Genomic DNA, 20,991 nt, shown 5'->3' with positions numbered 1-20,991 from the left:
CCTCAAGTTCAAGTGTGGATGAGTTTGGAACTTCTCTCCATGAAGTGTCAATGAAAAAATCTGTTTATAGCTGTCTTGGCATAGAGCCTAATTCCTAATACATATAATGCAAAATGTTTTTGTGCAGTTTTAATACACACTGAATTCTCCAGGAATGCAATTGTTGTGTGAATCAAGTTAAGATTGTGCTTTAAACTATTTGGAGCTTTTTCAAGAGTCATTCACCATTCCCAAAAACAACATCAATGACACAAATCAACCTCCTGCACCAATCACTATCTGTAGGTGTTATAGTCAAAATGACTTTGTTTTCAAGCTGTACCTCACAACTCCATAAAGTCCCTTGTACCGGTGTGCCCAAACACTTTATATTATTACACAGGGGGTTTTCCTTTATTATTCTTAGGACATTTAAGATTCAACAATACAATGGATTATTTTATCTGTGAGTTGGAGTTCAGACAATAAACATTTATTACTCTGTGTATGGATGTCCTTGCACTGAGGGCTTAAAGTTGCTGAGAAGAGTGTAGCGAGGGTATTGCATATCTCCACACAAACCAGGTTTAAGCATGAGCCTCTCATTTCAATGTCTCCAGTTCTAAGGGTCTGCCTGTGATTTAATGCCTTCTGGTAAAATAAATGAGCAAAATCAAATTAGGAGACCACTTATTTTTCCCTGCGTGAGACAGTTTATTGTGACTTAATACTTATATTTCCCAGCAATATAATAGGTCTACCTAATCTCAAGACCCAAATGAATAAATTCAAGGGTTCTTTTTATCTTAACCTCCCTAATTGGTTCTTCAATATAAATCAGAGACGGTAACAATAATAACAATAAAGTAGCATTTATTAAGCACCCACTTCATGCTAGATAGCCTGGTATTTGCCATATTTAATTGTCTGTCCTCACAATTAACCTATAAGGTTAAAAAAAAAAAGACTTAAGTTTTCATCATGTTGTTGATGAGCAATGAGGAATAAATAACAATTCTTGTTCTTCACAAATTTACATGGTAGAGGAGAGATCCAAAACCTGTGTGTCTGGGGTCCAGAGCTCATAATCCTTCTAAAACTACAAACTTTGCACATGTAAAACTGTTTTTCTCACCTTGCTTCTATAGGCACACTTTAGGCAAGGAAGGTTCAAAATGACAAACTTCATGCACTTGACTGAAATCTATTTCTATTTCTGTTTGGAGCTGTGGTGGGAAATGGTTAAGAAAGAACTTGACTAAAGACCACTTGGTTACTCTATTAGTTACTTTTCTAGTGCTGTATTTTTTAACACCATGACCATAAGAACTCATAGAAGAAAAAAATTATTTGGAGTTTATGGTTCCAGAGAGATGAGAGTTCGTTATGACCAGGAGGTGTGGCCACAAAGGGCATGCATGGTAGCTGGAACAGGAAAGTGAGGCTCACATCCATTACTATCAGCATGAAACAGAGACAGTAGTGGGAGGGTTTTATCTCTGAAACCCCACCCCCATGACATACTTCCTCCTGCAAGGTGTACCTCCTAACTGCCCCCAAACAGCAGCACCTACAGGGGACTAAGCACTTAGATATAGGACCCTATGGGGGACTACCACAGCTACTATATGGCATCATGACAAAATAGCAAGACCATGAGCCTCTTTATGAGATGTAGTAACAGAATACCAGTTAGGAACATATTCATGCTGAGTTCATCTACAGAAATCTAGTGTTGCTATAAATCTGGATTAAATAGGTATTATTGGTCTAGATGACACACCACACAGAACTGGCTCAAAGATGGTGTATGATAATGATATGTTAAAGTGGAAATTTGTTTCTGCCAAAGTATTCTTGAGAAGAAATTACTTTTCTCTTTTTGTTTCATTGTATTAAAGATAAAAGAAGGCATGACACTGAACTCTTCATTGTGTGAAGTGACAGAGACCCTTACAGTACAGGTAAAGGGGTCATCCCATCATCACTATGGTAAGCACTTACCTTTTCCCAGATATGCAGCATTAAGATTTCAAGTAAGCCATGAGCCATACTAGGACTAGAGATTGCTCAGTGGCTAAGCAAATTTGCTATTCTTGTAGAGGAGCTGGCTTTGATTCTCAGCACCCACAGCTCACAACTGTTCATAACATAAATTCCTGGGGAGGGGGTCCAATGATCTCTTCTGGACCCCATGAACACTGGACAGTATGTGGTACACACACATACTTGGAGCCAAAACACTCATAAACATAAAGTAAACAAATAATAAAAACTCTCTTGAGCTTTATAGTATAGCAGTTACCGATAGTATTTTCTTTAATATACAAAATTAGGTGTCTGCTCAGCATTTCTTTAATTTTGTTCTTGCTCCCTTTTCTGAGTTTCCAGCTCCTCTTCATCATGGCCACTATCCATGAATGGAATCTATTGAATTGAAAGAAGGCTGTCTTTAGAACCAGAGAAGCATGGGTTGAGATTCTGAGTCTGGTGGGAGGCCTGGAGCAAGTTGATTTTGTTGCTGTTGTTATTGTTGTTGTTTTTCTATGTAGGACTTATTTTCCTGAAAAGTAAAGATAATGCTTTACACACAGAATAAACATTCTAGGCAGCTCTTCATGAACATGATGCATCGAGGGGAAAGATTTGGTCTTAGTCCATTTTTGCCTCTGCAACAGAATGGGGCTAGGCAATGCAGAAAAAACAAAGATGTATTTAGCTCCTTGTGTTTGTTTCTCTGTTGCTGCATTAAAAATTGACCAAATGGTTCTTGTGGAGGAAAGGGTTTTTTTTTTTTTTTTTTTTACAGGTTATATATAGTCCATCATCGAGGAAAGCCAGATCAGGAGTTTAAACCCAGTACCTAGTGGCAGGAACTGAAACAAAGACCATAGAGGGATGCTTCATCTTGACTTGGTCCAGGCTCACAGTTGGCAACTTTTCTTATGCAATTCAGGACTACCTGCCTGCAGGTGGGACCACTACAGTAGGCTAGGCTGTCCTCCATCAATTAGCAGCTAAGAAAATTCCCCCACAGACGTGTTCACAGGCTAATCTGATGAGGGTAATTCCTCATTTAAGTTTCCCTCTTCCTAGATATCTCTAATTTGTGCCAAGTTGACAAAAAAAAAAAAAAAAAAAAAAAAAAAAAAACTAACTTGAACAACCACTAGAACTAGAATAGAAAACTCCAAAGCACCAACATCTGGGATGGAACTATGTGTTGTATCACCCCAAAAGAGAAGGTAGAAGGTAGAAGAAAATACGAGAGAGAAGGAGAGAAGAGAAGGGACAGTAGAGAACCAAAACTTGCCTTCACAAGACTATTCCCCTGCCAGCAACAATGCTCGTACCATAGGGCATCATGTCATTCCTGAAGACCCTAGCCCAACAGTCTTAATTGGAAAATTCCAGAAAAAGTGAATTCCTGAGTTTTAAATTGTTTGCCATGCCAAGTAGCACACTGAACTCTCATTCTTTCCCTCTCCAGCCTAGCTGGTACATGAATCATCCTTTTGTTCAGCATATCCACAGAGTATATACCTGCCTATTAACCACTTACTGATATAGGGGATTACCTCAAGAGACATGATATTATAAACATTGTTGTTGCATAACCCTCATTTTAGTGAATATGACCACAAAGCACAAGAGTAATAGCAGTCAGTATATGTATATCAAAAAGAAGGAGTACAATGTTTCTCTAAGTGAAAAGGTAGAAATTTATCATAGGTAAACGAACATAGAATTTTCTCTCTCTCTCTCACACACACACACACACACACACACACACACACACACACACACACACACACACTCAATATCATGGATCCACTGAAGGTCCAGGAACACATCTTCCTCAGATAAGAGACTATTATTAACTAACGTGGTTATAAGATCTTATTTTTAGTACTTCCGTGAATAAAAGAACTCATAGGCAGATGACCCAAGAGTGCATATAAACCATAACACAACCCTACCAGAGAGAAGACAGGTTAGCTTTCTTCTGAAAGCTTCCTCATCCCCTCTTCTATAATGTTTAAATCCCCTTTGCTTTCCTGTCTAACCTCACTGAGAGGGTGAGACCTTGCCCATGCTTGTACTTCTCACGTTCATTTATCAAAGATGGAGCTAAAGTGATAGGTCCCACACTAGAAGATTGCATCCCAGGAAGTCATCATCTGTCCTTGTTCCTTTCCAAAATGGATACATTTATCTAAGTAATAACCTTACAAATTCTTGTTTCTTATATTCTGAGCTATCTTAGGATAGTAGAAAATATCAGAAGACACTTTTGAAAATCATTGCTTTTCCCAAGACCTGTGTGAAAGAACTTCTCCAAAACCCTCACCCCTTTAAAAAAAAAAAAAAAGCATTGTGAAATATTATCTTGAAGATATTAAGGGGAATGATGATAATGATGGATGAAGATGATAATGATAACCCATGGTTTCTGCTAAGACCTCTATATCCTATCTCTACAACATGAGCTTCACCATTCCCAGTTTACATAAATCAAGGGTTCCCGTTCTAAGAGTGCCTTGCCCTAGGAAAAGCCTTCCACAAAGGTTTGTGGCAGATAATTTTGGGGGGACCTGAGCCTGGGATCAGGGCTGGGAACACAGGTGAGGAAACAAAAAGAGGGAAAGGCTGGTACTATGTACTGGGAAGCTGGCTACTCCTGAAGGCATCAGCTGAATCCTGCCAGGCCCTTTGGAGCAGGCTGTGAGGTGTGTCACAGAACTATGTGCCTCAACTAAAAGGTATGAAGCATTTATTTCTGGTGTTTGGCCTTCCATTAATCAAGATGATCCTGCCAAGGCTGACTCTCTTGACCTTTAGGTTGCAAGATGGGGAAGTATTCTCATGGGAAGACCATATCTAAGTCCTGGAGTTGGAAGGAGACCGGGAATAAAAGTGGAATAATCAATTTCACCCTCACCATTCAGGAAAATGACAATCAGAGCTTGAAATACAAGGTAGTTCTGGGCCACGTGCAGTGACTCACCGATGTAGCAGCTCCCCCAGCCTACAGGCTAGTCACTACTTAAGAACATGAGTACTTGGCTGCAAGGCTAGGATAGCTTCCATAATTCAAATGAGTTGTCAAGAAAACATTTGGCTTTGTGGAATTTCACCCTGGGCAGTGTGGCAAGAGCCTGACATTACTTCCCCACTGAATAAGAAGTGTAGCATTTTATACTTTTGTGTATTCCATGTCATGGCTCCTTCTCACATTAATTTCCAACATAGGTTTGAAAATAAATAAAGTGAATATGCAACTGCAGGGCAGTGCCACCAAGAAGAAAAACAACATGAACTACGTGTACGGTTTCAAGCATTTTAAAAGCCACATTAGAAGCAGAAAAGAAACTGGTGAAATTGAATTTCATAATCCACTTTATTTAGTTCACTCTTTGTAAACGTGATTCATAAAACGTGATCCATAAAAAAAAAAATTGAGATAGTTTCCACTCTTTGTTTGCTTTATGATGCTGTCATCGAGCCTGGTGTGCACTTCCCACTTGTCAGCGGTTCCCAGATCAGATTAGTTACACTCCCATTGCTCAGTGGCAGTGGCCAAGCATAGCAAGTGTCTCAGGTTGGACAATGTGGCTCCATTGCATGTCTCTCTTAGGAAGGGTGTTAGGTTGTGAAAGGCAATGCTGTTTCCCTTTCCTTTGCGGCGAGACGGTGTAGGGAGGCTGTCTATACACCCTCCTGACATTGTAACTTCAGTCTGTATTATTTCTCCCTCTAGAATAAACTGTCAAATCAACAAGGTCCGTGGAAGTGAGGTGATTAGAATAGTAATGTGAAGAAAAAGCCAAGCCATACATGAATCAAATATTGCAGGTTTGTTTCTTCTTACTTATCTTTAAATGGCAGGACAGGTAATTTTTAACTTAGAAAACGAGAAGGGGTTTTTATGCATTTTTTTAATTATACCACATGGTGAGCAATCCATGATAGTGATTCTAAAATTGAATTACTGAAGGAGGCATCCAATTCCACCTGAATTATAATATGCCAATCTGTTTGCCTCTGCTCCTTTAAAATAACATTTTTTTTTAGTTTTATAGGTTTATATTTCTCCCAGGCACACATGTAGCATAAAAATTCATTAAGATATTTGACAGGCAGAAACCACAACATTCAGTGATGGATTTCCCAAGTTCAAGTCCCAAAACTTAACATTTGCTGTGAGCAGCATTGAGCCAGCTACTTTTCTATTTTGGCCTCAGTTTCTACTTCTCTGTAATAGGGATATCTATTCTGGGTTATAGTAAGACATACATAAGACATGTTGGAATTTGGCTTAGTGTTCATTTTATAATCAGTGCCTAGTTAATGGCAAGTTTTCTATTAATAAGTATAAAGATAATGATAAAGCAAGCTGTTGAGTGGAGCTTACCTTCAACATTTCTCAATCCACTAGGAAAGAAATTTCTGTGTAGAACCACAAGTTATTATGCATACCACTAAATGATACCATATTCAGAAATGTCCCACTAAATTGTTCATAAAAATCCATAGACTCAAAGCAACCTGGCCAGAAAGTGTTTCTTTTCTTTTGTCTTTTTGTCTCTTAATTCCTACACTGTGGCCTGATTCCCCTGGTGGCTGAAATTAGCGCTCTAATTTCCATATTATCTCTTTTATATTACAGATGAATAATGTGCTAGAATAAAGAAGGGGATCTTAGGGAGAATTACCAAAGAGGGAAAAAAATGTATTAAGTTTCTTTATGAACAGCCTTTTACATTCTGCATGAACTTTAACAGTGGAAGGAGCATGTGTCCCTACCCATTCAGCACAGGGACAAATCAACAGTTCTTCCTCTGAGAGACAGCCTTAGACAACCAGCTGGCATTGTCATCCTCTGCTCACTGCCTACTGTAAATCATGTGGTTTGAGTACAATGGTTTCTGCTCACAGATGGTTTGGCTTCCACAGTGGAATCAATAATAACAGGTAGACATATCGAATGCTGCCTGAGGGGGCAGGTATTGTGCTGTGAATTTCATATACATTAAGTCATTCATTCAAGCTACTGAGAGGCAATACCAATTTAAAAACTGAAGCACAAACCCTTAGCAACTAGCCACAGATTATTAGTATGTGCTGGAGTCAAGATGGCCACACCCAATCATAGTGTCCCTGATAACGGAGGACCAACTCATTATCCACCAACACATCCATTAGCTCTACCTTTTAAACCTATTTTCAGGACCAATTATTTTCTCCATCTTCACCAGTATCCCACCCCCTTCTCTAGGGAGTTAAAATGGCTCCCAATGGGCATCTACTTGCATTTTGCAATCCCCCTCCCCCACAGCTACTCCACACAGTGGCCAAATCGAATTTTAAAATAGAAGCCCGACTTTCCTCTATTTCTGTGCCAGTGTAGAAAGCCTTCCACTGGCTTCTCCATCACTCTCCGGATAAATCCTAAGTCCTTCCTGAGGTTTCTGAGAACACACAGTTTGGGTGCTCTTTATCCCTGTTCCTTAACTCCCCCTCCTTCACACTCTTCTTGCTTTTCTGTAAGAAAGTTCCCGCATTTGACAGACTTTCCTCAATTCTTTATGTAGCTGTCTACGTGTGACACTCAGGCCTAAAGCTCAAAGGTATTCTGAGGAGGATTTTTTCCACATCGCTTAAGAGAAAGCTCACCACTGCTTTCCCTATATGTTCTTAACATTTATCTCTATTTCCAGGTGCTTTTTGTTTGTTTTGTTTTGTTTGTTTTATCATCACCCGCTATGCTGTCTTTTTCTCTACGTTCTTAGCCGAATGAAAGGCTCCATAAGGCACTTAGTGTCTTCTCTGTTGCTGTGATAAAACACTGACCAAAAGCAAGTTGGAGAAAGAAGGGTGTGTTTGACTTACAGGTAACAGTCCGCCATCAAGGAAAGCCATGGCAGAAACTGAAGCAGAGACCATGGAAGAAAGCTACTTGCTGGCTTGTTCCTCACAACCATCTCAGCTTGCTTTCCTGCACAACCCAAGACTACCTGCCCAGGGATGGCTCCCTCCACTGTGGTCTGGGCCCTCCCACATTAATCACCAAATCAAGCAAATGTCCCACAAACTTGCCCATAGGCCAATCTGATGGAGGCAGTTCCTCTGCTGAGGCTCCCTTTCCCCAGCTAATGCTAATCTGTATCAAAATGGCGAAACCTAACCCACACAGGTAGAGATCTTGACTCCTGTATTCACTGGGCCTCGAATATCACCTGAGACGTAATAGACAATTATTCAATAAAAGTTGTATTGAATAAAGAGATGAATAAATTAATTAGTGAGGAGACAAAAATAGTCTCCTTTAAGCACATGTTTCCCTCGAGCCCTCTTATTAATGTCAGGGAGGTAAAATTAGACATGGGATATAGCAGGAGTGTACAGAGAAACTACCGATGATTAGCACGAAAGCAGAAGATAATCTATGTTGTTGACTTTTTCCAGGCCTCCTGTTACTTCTCTACCTGTGATACTTTGTCAGTGTTGTTCTTATTTCTCTTAAATTAAAAAAAAAAATTAAGATCTTACACAAAAGACACTGTTCTAGGAACTTGGTTAAGGATGGTTTTGTGTGTTTACACTAATAATAATGGAAATACACTTCTTTGTGGTGTGTAGTCAGTATTTCTACACAATGGGATGTGAAGCAATTACTAAGCAGAGCCCATACATCCAGCACAGTAGCCTGTTCCCATAGCTATTTGGACAAATGAGGAAACAGGGTCCATTGAGTCTAGAGTTTATTTATAACCAACTTGCTCAAAACCCAAACCAGAACAAGAGCTTTGAAATAAATTGCTAGATTTTAAATAGAAGAGAGAGATTTCCAAGAAGAATATGGAATATTACAAACACTGTAAGAAAACAACACATGAGAAATTAGTATGTTTTAACAAAGGAAATTACTAACAGTATTTACTTCCAGTTTATGGAATTACAAATCACCCTAACCCTATCCCTAACCCTAACCCCCTAACCCTAACCCTAACCTCACTTTTTGTCTAAATTTATCAGCCTCAGTTTAGCTCTGCTTCAGGAAGAAAACAATCCCAAACTTCTTTGTCTTTCATCTTCATGTCCACATGTGGCTGGCTGCAGCTCTCCTCCAAGGACTTTTCTTTCTTCTCCATGTGCATACCACTTCCGTCCAGTTTCATTTGTCTCAGCAAGCCTTAGGCCAACTTCCTTGGGAAGGAAATGTTGACCTTTTAAAGGACAGTCCTCAAATATTTAAACAGTCTACCCAAATTGTTATATGCAATGGAGGTGTGTGTGTGTGTGTGTGTGTGTGTGTGTGTGTGTGTGTGTGTGTATTATTTGCTAGAAAATGAGTATCTAAGATATGGGGTTTTATTTTTCTTTAGTCATAAATGCATGTACCTGGAAATAGTAGAAAACTTGACTTTTAGTGACAAAAAACAAAGATGTATTTTTTTCACAAAATAATAAATATGAGGGTAAATGGCCTTAGGCCTTATTTAGTCACTCAGTCATGTTAGAGTCCAACTTTTTATTTCTTTTCTTGTTCTCCCCCTAGTTTTTACAGCTCATCGTCACAGAGACTGCCACTGCCATGGATGTAATTTATACATGGAAGGAAAGAAGAAAGTATGGCAGCCCTAATGGTTGACCAAGATGACAAAGGTCTCCCATGAGTTCCTCATGAGACTGGCCCTGTCCCTCAAGGAGCTTAGGAAACAAGATCATTATACTTGGAGTAGGACACTCATGCACTGACCTTTCTACAGCTTGACATACAGGGTTTTAAATAAAGTCTTTGTTATATTGGAAACCAGAAGTCAGGGACTATGGAACCACTATGTGCATGCCTCAGAAGCCAGGAGAGTGCGTCCCAATTAGTGAGCCTGGTGGGCATTTTACTGGATCTAGAAAAAATAAAATTGTGCTTCAGTGTGGGAAGTAGAGTTTTAACCAGGGTGTTGTGTGTCAGGGAGTCAGTCTCTGAGGGCATATGGTCAGATGTGGATAAAATGGTTTCCATTTATTGACTCTGTATTATAGGTCAAATGATTTTACTCTAATCATTTCAACTAATTTCTTCACAGCTCTGATGTGACCAATACTATTGTTCCCCCATTTGATGAAGAGGCTGACACTTTCAGAGATTCAGTAACCTGGTCAAAGTCACTTGGCCCATGAATAGTGGAGCTAGGACTGAAGCTGATTTACACTTCAGTGTCCCAGAATCAGATCTGGGAGCCCACACCTTCTGCTTTCTTCATTTATACCACAGTTCTTGCTCCAATCTCTCCTACGATGATCCCCAGGAAGTCCCTTTGTGACCATGGACATAACTCAAAGGGTCCTTTGGAGTAGAATGCACATATGGACAGGAACTATGAAGGGCCAGGAAGTAGGAATACCAAATGCTTCTTCCTGTTTCTGTATCTCAAGTTGGATCAGAACCCTGTTCCTGCCTCTAGTTAATTTACATAATCTGACCAAAGCAGGGAAGCCCATAGCAAACTGGGTTATAACTCACCCACTTCTAGAAGGATGAGCTTATCAAGGCCACTTCCCAGAAACATCTCTCAAAAGCTGGCCAGCTTCTTAGAAACTATTGCCTGAAATACTAATAAATACTGGAAACCCACATAATTTTACACTAGTTTTAAGTGGGATGCAAGGTGGGGAGGGGGGGGACTTCTAGAATCTAATCTAATACAGTTTATCATAATGTAACTTTTTACTCACTTTGGAGTGTGGCCATTTTCCTTACCTTCCACTTCATCAATACCCCCCCCAAAAAAAATTGCTTATATACAAATATAAGGTCTTCATCAGTCCTACTTTTTAAATGGCACTGGAGAAAATCTATAAAATGATAAATACAAGAATATTCTCATCTGTACTTCCAAATTCTAAATGATTCCATGCTCCTTAAATTTATCTTAGTGTTGTGTGGGTCAGTGTTGCTTTTTTTAAATATAACATAACACCTTTACTCTTTGATAATTTCATACATGTATACAATGTATTTTGATCACCTTCATCCCTCTCCTCCTCCATCTTCTCCTCCCCCACCTCCTCCTCTTCTTTAAAAAAAAAAAAAAAAGTTCAGGGTCCAATATGCCAATATTCTCAAGGGTATGGGGCCATCCATTAGAGCACAGTCAACCTGTCAGGACCACACCCTTAAAGGAAATTGGGGTGAGTGCTTCTTAACTGGTCACTGCTGTGTGGATGAATCACTCATTATGCCAGGATATGCAAAACATCCCCAGATACATGGTGTTCTTTCACACTAATAGCATTCCCTAAGCTTTCTTAAAAATCAGCTGTTAAATGTTCACCTTCATTTCCAAGTATGCATCCCAGAGGCAATTTCCCCCTTCTGAGTCCCCTTACTGTCTTGAGAAGCACAGGTTCAGACAATACAGTTAGAAAAAAAAAATCAGTTTTCCATTCACAGGAGATCGATCAATTTTAATATCTGTAAAATGAAGAAATAATAGCATTTATGCTATTGCATGGATGAAATGAAATATAAGAAGGTGCATGAACCATTCCAGGTGAATCTGCTGAGTGATACCAAACACAGCCCTGTAGCTTCCTTTGTTGACAAGTGCTTAGGCAGAATTTTAATTGTTTCTCTTTGTGCACCATGCCAATCTTGTTTTTAGTCATCCAAGAAGGCAGTAAACTTGAAGCAGTGCTCTCAGAAACCAAGACAGCTTGTCAATAAAGGGCTTGCTATGTGATCTAGTCAGGGTTCTGCTGCTGTGATAAAACACCATGATCGGAAGCAATTCGGGAAGAACATGTTTATATCAGCTTTCAGTTAGAATCTATCATGAAGGGAAGTCAGGGCAGGGGCTCAAGCAGGATGTGAATGCAGGAACCGAAGCAGAGGCCATGGGGGAATCTTGTTCTCCACGCTTTTGTTCAGCTTACTTTATACAACCCAGCACCACCTGCCCAGAGTTGGCACTACCCCACAGTGAGCTGTGCGCCTTACATCAACCATCAATCAAGAAAATGCCCCCACAGGCTTGCCTGCCAGCCTATCTGATGGAAGCATATTCTCAGTTGAGAGTATCTCTTCTCAGATGACTCTAACTTGTGTCAAGTGGACAGTGACAAAAACAAAACAAAACATCTTAAGTATCACACTATGCAAACAGGAGGGCCTGTCTGGGAACCCACTTTAAAAGGCAGATATGATGTCATGCTCTTATAATCCCAGCACTGAGAAGGTGTGGACAAGAGTATCCTTGGTTTCCTTGGCAGGCCAGCCTAGCCTGAGCATCAACAAGCCCTGAGTTCCAGTGAGAAACACTGTCTCAAAAATACAAAGTGGATAGCTCCTGAAGAAAGGCATTCAGTGTTGATCGCTGGCCTCTGTGCACAGGTGCATTGCATGCATGAAAACATACCACCTTTGCTCACAGACACCTGCAAGCAAACTCAGTATAGATAAATGGTTGTTAAAATGAAATACTAGAAAAAGAACTCAAGAGATAAAACAAACAAACAAAAAGCAGGAGCAATAAAATTTACAGATAATGGTTTTACAGAATCCCCCAAAGTTCCTCAATTTATAGACTTGTGGATTAGAAAATGAATTCAGTCTGGAAAGGGAATTTTTGAATGAACAGAAGAGTGAGCCACATTGCAAAAGGAACCACACTTTCAGACTCTGAATCTTAAGTGAGTCTAACTATGCTCAAAGACATCTTTATTAATCAAAATGGGAACCACAACCAACAACATATTTTTGCCAATGAGAAGCAAGTTTGTTTGTTCCTGTAGTGCAAAAGTTGTGTTTTGGGACTTGACAAACTCTTGGAAAGCATTTTGTGCGTCCTGCTGGCAGTGGAAGCATTTTCTCTGCCAGAAGTTGGCGGGATGCATGAAGAAGGGGAAGAAGGTTGGCGAGAGGCCAGGTGAATGTGGTGGATTAGGCAGAACTTCACAGAACAACATGTTCAACCTCTGAAGTACTAGCTTTGTGACATGCTACTGGGCGTTGTGGAATGGAACTGTGCCATTCCTATTGGTCAATGACAACAGCAGGCCTTGTAGTTTCTGATATGTCCCATGAAGTTGCTAAGTACACTTCTTCAGGGGTAATGGTTTCATAAGATTCAGAAAGCTGTACTGACTCAGGTCAGAAGCAAACCACTAAATAATGACCATGACCTTTGGGAGGGCAGGTCTGGCTTTGGAGAGTGCATTGGGCCTTCTTTTTCACCCAACCAATAAGCTAGTCATAACTGGTTGCTGTAGACAATCCACTTCCAGTTACATGTCACAAGCCAATCAAGAAACAGTTCCTTGTAGTTGGGCAGAATAAGATGATGGTGACAGCTCAAAGCAACATGTTTTAAAAAAAAAAAAAAAAAAAAAAAAAGATCCAATTCATTAGATATCCACTTATCAAGGTTTTTTCACCCTTTCAATTTACCCCAAATGTCAGGGAGTTGAGTGGTTCACATTGAGTCCTTTAGCAATTTCTCATGTAGATGTAAAAGACCGGCTTTCCCATGACTGGTATGAGAGAAGGCTGCAATCAATGGTGGAGCAGGTCTTTGCCCAGAGTGGTTTGGAAAATGTGTTTTTTTTTTTTTTTTTTTTAAATCTTAAATCTCATTTTTTAAATTCTCTTTGAGAAATGGAGGCTACCAGGGTGGAGGGTGGAATGACTTGGGAATGAGTGAGATTGGGGTGCATGATAAAATCTCCAAAGAGTCAATAAAAAGTGTGTTATAAAGAAAGAAGAGCAGCTTTCACAATTGTTCTGTTTGGAGAGTTGCTGTGAGCTGCCCTGGACAGCACTCTGTCCCTCATTGTCAAGGCTTTGTCCCCTTTGAAAGCGTTCTTGAATCACCAGTGCACTGTGCATTCCTTAGCAGTTCTTGGACCAAAAGTGTTGTTGATGCTTCAAGTTGTCTTAATTGCTTTGTTATTCACTTTGAATTTGAATAAGAAAAGAAACTGGAGCAAGCAAGATGGTTCAGTGGGTAAAAACTCGCCATGCAAGCCTAAGTTCCTGAGTTCAGTGGGGCCTACACAAAGCAGGAAAGAAAGAACTGATTCCATAAAGCCCTTTGATTTCCATATGCATGCCCACTACACATATCACACACACACACACACACACACACACACACACACACACACACACACACACACAAATAGACGGAGCTGAACTAATAACCAAAGAAGAAAGCATATGAACATGTACAAATTATAATTACAATAAACTTACAAATTTTAAAAAATCACTTGAATTTTTTCCCTATCATAATTTCAATAACATAAAAGAAACAGCATGTAATGCCATTATCAAAAAAACATAAGGCAAGAAATGGGCATTAAAATAATGTATGATCTAGTCACACTTATTAAGTATGTACTCCAATATCAAACAGCAAATTTCAACAACATAAAAAAACACAATTACTTTTGTACCAGCCTATCATTATGTTTCTTATAACTGTGACAGGATTTGTTTTACCTCAAGGTTTCAGAGTTTTAGCTTAGAGTCCTAAGTCTAATGACTTCTAGGTTCCTGATCAGACAGAATAGTACAGTGATGAGAGCAGAGAATGTGGCAATAGCTATTCACCTCAAAGGTAGGAAAGATGAAGAAAAAGAACCAGAGAAGTGTGCAGGACAAGATGTAGCCCCCAAGAGAACACCCCAAGAAATCTACCTCTTGGAGACAGGCCCCCACCTCCTAACATTTGCATAATCTTACAAAATAGTACTAATGGGTACAGATCAAGTCTTTAATGCATGAGCCTTTTTGAGACATGTATTTCTCATCGGTGTCATACCATCTGCCTCTGACCACATCTATGTCATAATGCAAACGTGAATTCAGCTCCTCTCTGATAATGCTATAGTCTCAGTCATTTCATCACTGGTCAGGTACCAAGATCAGAGGCTTCCTGAGATCCAAGGCTCTTTTAAAGAGTCTGTGAGCCCATACAGAACGAAGGACTTACACATTCCCCAAATACAGTGGCAGTGAGCAAACATTTCCATCCCAAATGGGTGAATAACAAAGTAAAGACAGAATCAACCCATGCCTGAAATCCATCGGATATAAGAAATCTTGTAGCTTCTTGTCTAGATCTATGGTGGCATGATGTGCACTCCAAAGAGCTTGAGCATTCCCACCCCTATGACTACACCAAATGAAGCCTAGATGCCCTCACTCTTGATTTGACTTTGCTGGCTACATGCAGTATTCCTCAGCAGATGTTGCATATTTCTGGAAACTTTGCATTCCTTGTCTTGTTCATTTAGTCTGTGGCTTGGCCCCTGCAATAGCTTCATGCATTGTCTTCCCAAGAGCTGCCTTTGGGGAACTTGGCACTTTGACAAGTTGTCTGGCTTCCCAGGCCTTCTTTGGAGGTGTGAGTGGAAACCTCCATAACCTTGTGACTCTTGCATGCTACATGCCTCCAAAACCAGCATAGAATGGATGACAGGAAGATTTGTACCAATTTACATGGTCGTCGGACCCTCTTAGACCACCTGCAATGATCTGGTCAATGGAGTAACAATGGCCCAGGTGGCCTTGTGGGAGTGCCCCAAAGGTACTTCCTTCTGTAGGGAAACCAGCTGCATTTACTCTTCCATATCCTAGACCACCACAGGTATTGTCTAATTCCTAATGTGCCATCAAGGTGAGTACTTGACTTCTTTCCTAGTTACTCTAAGCTCTGACAACCACACATCCGCATTCACAGCTTGACCCATGCTCCTTTTCTCAGAAAACGGAAAACTTTTCAGATTTTTCTGTTCTGCTTTTCCTTCCCAGTTCATATTAAAACCAACCACCAGTAACTGTCATATCCTGAAGGCTGGGCAGCTCTGAATTTTCCTGCCAGTTGAGTTGGTCATCTTTAAACTTTGACTTCCTCAGAGCCTTGGGCATGAACAAAATGTAACCAGATTCTTTGTAGAGCATGAATGGTCTGTAGTCCAACTCCTGAGAAAGTTCTCATTTCCAGATAAGTCCCCATGAGTATACTGTGGTGTCTAGTGGCACTCCAGTATCGAACCTGACTGGGGAGGCAAGAGAGTAAAGAAAAGAATAGACAGATGGACACATGGACTCACAGAAACCTTAGTGCCCCAGAAACTCAGAGAGTTTAGTATTTAGAGTTGAACAGAGCTGTGAGGTTAGTGCATAAGCTAAATGGAGATGTATATATATGGAGGCAGGGTTTCTGATATACAGCCAGAGCAGTAGAACGGTTCAGCTAATCTTGGTAGGAGCAGTGTCTGGGAGAGCAGTCTTCAGGCCATAGATATGTGAAGAGAGAAAGCTATGGTGGACGTTTTCTAGATACTCAGTCAATGCTCTTCCTCAGTCCCTCAGGAAGTCTTTGTCTGATATCAGAGCCCAGGCAGGCTATGGGATCCTTGCCTTGGCTGTGCCCATATCAATAGCATGTATTCACTCAGGACTTTGCTTTTGTCTACTCCCTACTGTTTGGTCTGCTGTCAGCATTCTTGTCATGTTCCATTCTTCTGAGCTCCCACCACAATCAGTCATTAGTCTAATCCAGCTTGATTCTTCAATCAGCTTTAAAATTCCCCCTGAAAACAGTCTTAAAGGTTTAAGGATACACATGGCCAGATTTAGTCACAACAATGAGCTTGCTCTTCTGATACCAATTTTCTATGTTAGCTATTTTCTCATCACTGACAGATACCTAAAGAAAATAATGTGTAGGTAAGGATTACTTTACTCACAGCTTCAGAGATTTCACTACACAGCCCTTAGCTCATTGACCTAGGCCCAATGCAGCAGCATGAGTCAGGGAATACTTACCTCATGGTATATAGCAAAGAAAGGGGGGAGGGGAGTGGAGAAAGAGGGAGGAAAGGGGGAAGAGGGAGGGAGGAAGAGAGGCAGGGAGTGAGGAAGGAAGAGAGAGAGGAGGAAGGATGTGAGACAGCACACACAGGATCAGATACAGACCTCCAAACATCATGCTGTCAATGACCTACTCTGATACTTCTGCTCGACTCTGTCTCCTAACATCTCCAATGAGTTCTTAAATAGCTCTACCAGCTTGGGATCAAGTCTTTATAGGTCTGTTTAATTTTATGTGTATGAGCACTTTTGCTCACATGTTTATATGTGTACCATATGTATACCTGGTACCTGTGGAGGCCAAAAGAGGACACTGGATACCATGGAATTACATATGATTGTGGGTACTGGGAACTGAACCTGGGTCCTTTGCCAGAGTATCAAGTGCTCTTAACTGCTGAACCATCTCTTCAGCCCCAAGGGACCAACTTATTAATGCACTCGCCTTTGTGAAGGGAATACTTTATGTCCAAACCATAGCACCACATAATCCAAGGCATCCATTCAATCGCTTAAATTCTACAAAACATCTATGATGAACGCAACTGACCCATAGCATTAAAGTGGCTTTTGGTTAGTGTAGCCTATAGCATTCCTACAAGTGTTGTGACAACTGTGCACAGTAATGTAAAGTTACATCGCTGCTCCCAAGTCAGCAACAGCCTGGAAGCAAAATGTGCCTTTCCTTTAATATTCACGTCTGTAGACTCACAGACATTCTTTGTCATTAGACTTAACTAAAATCGGCGTGTTGAAGCCTTTATAGAAGTTCACCTGCTTTCCCAAAGGAAAATGAAGAGGGATAAGCACACAGCTATCTTAAGATCTTCATCCCCTCATATATTTATAGTGTTTTTTGAGAACTGTCTTTGATAGCAATATTAACTGGCATGGCTGCATCACTGTAAGTGAGGAACATTTTAAGGTCAGTCAGTTCAGAACTAGAAAAGTATATCTGTAAATAAACTGTTTAAAGTGAGTTCACCCTAACACTTGTACTCAATTCTTTTCAACTAGAACTTCTCTTTTCAATCTTTAATGTGGTTGCTAACTCAGTATAGACATAGTTTTTTAAAAAAAAAAAAAAAACATTTTTGATAACACTGATTTATCGTTGGATTTCAGTTTTGTACAAAATGTCTGATTTCAGAAGAAATTTGTTTCCTAAAGTAGAAAAACTGATTCTGTGTGATACTCCCTGCTCCCTCCAAGCTCCAGATCCCTTGCAAAGCTCTCCAGCAGAGCTCTGACTCTCTGGCTTGTGCTCAGCTTTAACTGGCAGAAGAGACCTCATGGCTAGAGGGCCAGGTGTGACAATAAATACCAAGATAAAATGGGGACTGGAGAGGTGCCTCAGTGAGCATGAGCATTTGCAAGCACGAGGACTGCAGTTCAGACCCCATCAACCACATAAGAAGGCAGACAGCTTGTGTATGCCTGCTACCCCAGAACCAAGCTGCTTTTAGGAAGATCATTGGAACTTACAGGCTACCCTTGCTGGCAAGGCAGATCTCCCGAGAAAATTGGGAGCATGGGGAGAGGGCAGAGGGAGTTAGGAGAAAGAGAAGGGGAGAAGAGGAGAGGAGAAGAGCAGGAAGATTGAGTCAGGCAAAGGACAGAGGAGAGCAAGAAAAGAGATACCATAATAGATGGAGCCATTATAGGTTTAAAGAAAAATCTGGCACTAGGGAAATGTCCAGAGATCTACAAGGACGACCCCAACTAACAATCTAAGCAATAGTGGAGAGGCTACCTTAAATGCCCTTCTCCAGTTATGAGATTGATGACTACCTTAGATGCTACCCTAGAGCCTTTATCCAGTAGCTGATGGAAGCAGAAGCAGACACCCACAGCTAAATACTAGCTGAACTCCTGGAATCCAGTTGCAAACAGGGAGCAGTGATGAGCTAAGGGGTCAAGACCAGGCTGGAGAAACATACAGAAACTGCTGACCTGGACAAGAGGGAGTTCATGGACTCCAGTCTGATAGCTGGGAAACCAGCATAGGACTGACCCAGCACCCCTGAATGTGGGTGTTAGTTAGGAGGACTGGGCAGTCTATGGGGCCTCTGGTGGTGGATCAGTATGTATCTCTAATATATAAATAGACTTTGGGAGCCCATTCCACATAGAGGGATACTCTCTCAGCCTAGACATATGGCAGAGGCCCTAGGCCCTGCTCCAAATGATATGATGGACTTTGAAGATCTCCCCCTCCCCACCATGGAAGGCTTCACCATCCCTGGGGAGCAGAAAGGAGATAGAATGGGGGTTGGGAGGGGGACAGGAGAAGAAGGGAGGGTGAGGGAACTGGGATTGACATGTAGAACAAGCTTGTTTCAAATTTAAATAAAAATATATTATCATAAAAAAGAAACCTCTTTTTCATTTGACAATACCCCAGCTCCATACACTTTGTTGCAGCTACATAAAATTGGCAAAGAAAGTATCAGAAGAGGAGCAAACAGACAGGAAATGTGCAGGTGGTACTTCTTCCCCTGGCTCCCACATTGCATGGTCATGGCAGTCTTGCTTGGCAACATTCCTAAAGCTAAAACTGTGCCTAGTAACTAGTCAGTTTCCAAGGCCCATTTCATGTCCTCATAGTTCAGTATTGTGTTTCTACTCTTACAAGCCTTGGAGCATTACACCATCCCTTTAGGTTGCCCCAAACCCTGAAGTACATGTTAAATACTCAAAATTAGCCAGCTATAGGATGTCATCCATTTTTTGCTGTAATGGTAAAAAATACATTCAGCTCTTGAAAAATCACTGTAAAATCACTCCATACCTTTGCCATCAGGTCAACAATAGCCCCAAGAGCTGGCACAGAGGTTCGAAGGCTTGGGGTGAAATCTGAGCATGATCATTTATACAGCACATGGTCTTTTATTTATTGTTTTTTGAGACAGGAGTTCTCTGTGTAGCGTTGGAGCCTGTCCTGGAACTCATTCTGTAGAGCAGGCTGGCCTTAAACTCAAGAGGGTGGGTCCTCTTGCCTCCCAAGTGCTGGGATTAAAGGTATGCACCACCACCACCCGGGGCATCATGTGGTCGTAAAACAAGTTCTTAACTTCTCTGCCTCTCAGTGAATAATAGTACTAACTGCCTCTTGGTGTAATTTAAAGATTAAAATAGTTTAGAAGGCAGCCTAGCACACTGTAAAGTTTTCATATATTGATGGTTCTTAAGTAAATCTTTATGTAGACTGTACTATTTTTAAATGATTATTTGTCCATACACAGGAAATATATATCCTGAGTCCTGTGTATACATGTTCCTACAGAACTAGAAGAGGGGTAAGATCCCCTGGAAGAGGATGGATGTTGGGAACTGAACCTGGGTCATTGGCAAAATTATTAAGTACTCTTAATCACTGAGTCATCTCTCCAGCCCCAACATGTAATAGTAATATATACTAAACGTGTTTTTTTTTTCTTTATGGGAAATTTATCTAAAGTGGTAAATGGGAACCATTTTGATGCTTCCATTCATCAGCATCTGTTATTGAAAAAAGGCGTGCTAGAATAACTTCCTCTAGATATGATTTTCAATGTCATTGTTCCAAAATCTACCTACAATGGTATACTGAATTATAACTGGTGAAAACAAGTTCACTGGTGATTAAAATGGTGTCGGAGTGAATTTAGAAATTGGTGTCCAGTTATTTTAGAAAACTTTAATTCAGGGAGTATTTGCATGGGAGGAATTCATTACCAGAACATGGAGACTCCCATAGAAATGAGTGTAGAGAGAAGTGCTTGAAAAGAACCTTGGCCTCAGTCAACAGAAACAGACAATCCTGCTTCCCATCTTCAGCCTCCCATTGACACTTCCACTTGATTCTAGGAGGCACAAGGAACCCAACTGTCCAGTCCATAAAGTACAGCTTCCCAGGGATCAGAACAGGGTGCAGGAGGCAGAGGGAATCCTCTGTTTTTCCTATGTTCCCATTTCTATTTTCTTCTGAAGTTCACCATAAGCTTTGATTGTCATCTTATAGAATTTTATGACACTATAATCATGAAAATATAGAAAATGTTACTGTCCAGTATAAGACTGATATTAACAAACATTAACCCTATCAAAACCATGGTAGGTATATAAAATACTTTGTGATGGATTCT

Source organism: Phodopus roborovskii, unplaced genomic scaffold (genome assembly GCF_943737965.1).
Source record: "Phodopus roborovskii unplaced genomic scaffold, PHOROB, whole genome shotgun sequence".
Classification (NCBI taxonomy): Eukaryota; Metazoa; Chordata; class Mammalia; order Rodentia; family Cricetidae; genus Phodopus; species Phodopus roborovskii.
The sequence above is the reverse complement of the archived record's forward strand: the minus strand, read 5'-3'. Positions refer to the sequence as shown.